At 45.0% G+C, this 1206-nt stretch overlaps 1 pseudogene; it reads left to right on the forward strand.

Annotated features, from left to right (window-relative positions):
• Positions 1-222: 222 nt before the first annotated feature.
• Positions 223-397, forward strand: LOC119347920 (annotated as a pseudogene).
• The last annotated feature ends 809 nt before the right edge of the window (positions 398-1206 follow it).

The raw sequence follows: 1206 nt of genomic DNA on the forward strand, positions 1-1206 counted from the left end.
CGAGCAGTTCGTTTAGTACCACCTCGCTAGGCGAGGAGAGGACAGGAGGTAGGAGGGGACTATATTTCGGTGCCTTAAGGCACCTGCCTTTGTATCTATGACATGTGGGCCCAACAAGTGGCTAGCCCACATGTCAGTGACCCAAAGGCAGGTGCCTTTAAGGCACCAAAGCTGCGTCCGGTAGGAGGTGATAAATAGAGGGGTAGGGCAGCGATTCAACTCATATCTTTCTCGGCTTTTTGGCTAAGATCAAGTGTAGTATCTGTTCTTATCAGTTTAATATTTGATATGTGAATCATGTGCCCACAATGATATTAAATTTATTTTTTATGGGAGAGAGACCACCACAATGGCTTGCCATTTGGTCCCTCAGGTGTTGCCCATCAACTTAAAATTTTCATTTGTTGAGATGGGATGCTTGTAATTAGATCAAGGCCAGAGGCCCTCAGATTAGCCTTATCCCTTCGCACAAAAGCCAACTCTCTCCTTCTTCCTCACGCACGCATTCCTCATCAGAAGAAAAAAGAGGGGTATCCCTTCGCACAAAAGTCAATTCTCTCCTTCCTCACGCACACAATCCTCGTCAGAAGAAAAAAGGGGAGCGCCGCATGCAGCCCGCATGCACCCACGCCTCCGGTCAATCCCCGACCACCTGCCCCACCCCCACCACGCAGGTCACCGCCCTCGCCGCGGGTCGGAGTTTGCCGTCGCCGTGTCTCTAAAGGAAATATGCCCTAGAGGCAATAATAAAATTATTATTTATTTTATTATATCATGATAAATGTTTATTATTCATGCTAGAATTGTATTAACCGGAAACATAATACATGTGTGAATACATAGACAAACAGAGTGTCACTAGTATGCCCCTACTTGACTAGCTCGTTGATCAAAGATGGTTATGTTTCCTAACCATAGGCATGAGTTGTCATTTGATTAACGGGATCACATCATTAGGAGAATGATGTGATTGACTTGACCCATTCCGTTAGCTTAGCACTTGATCGTTTAGTTTGTTGCTATTGCTTTCTTCATGACTTATACATGTTCCTATGACTATGAGATTATGCAACTCCCATTTACCGGAGGAACACTTTGTGTGCTACCAAACGTCACAACGTAACTGGGTGATTATAAAGGTGCTCTACAGGTGTCTCCGAAGGTACTTGTTGGGTTGGCGTATTTCGAGATTAGGATTTGTCACTC

This window comes from Triticum dicoccoides, unplaced genomic scaffold, assembly GCF_002162155.2.
Source record: "Triticum dicoccoides isolate Atlit2015 ecotype Zavitan unplaced genomic scaffold, WEW_v2.0 scaffold79593, whole genome shotgun sequence".
NCBI lineage: Eukaryota > Viridiplantae > Streptophyta > Magnoliopsida > Poales > Poaceae > Triticum > Triticum dicoccoides.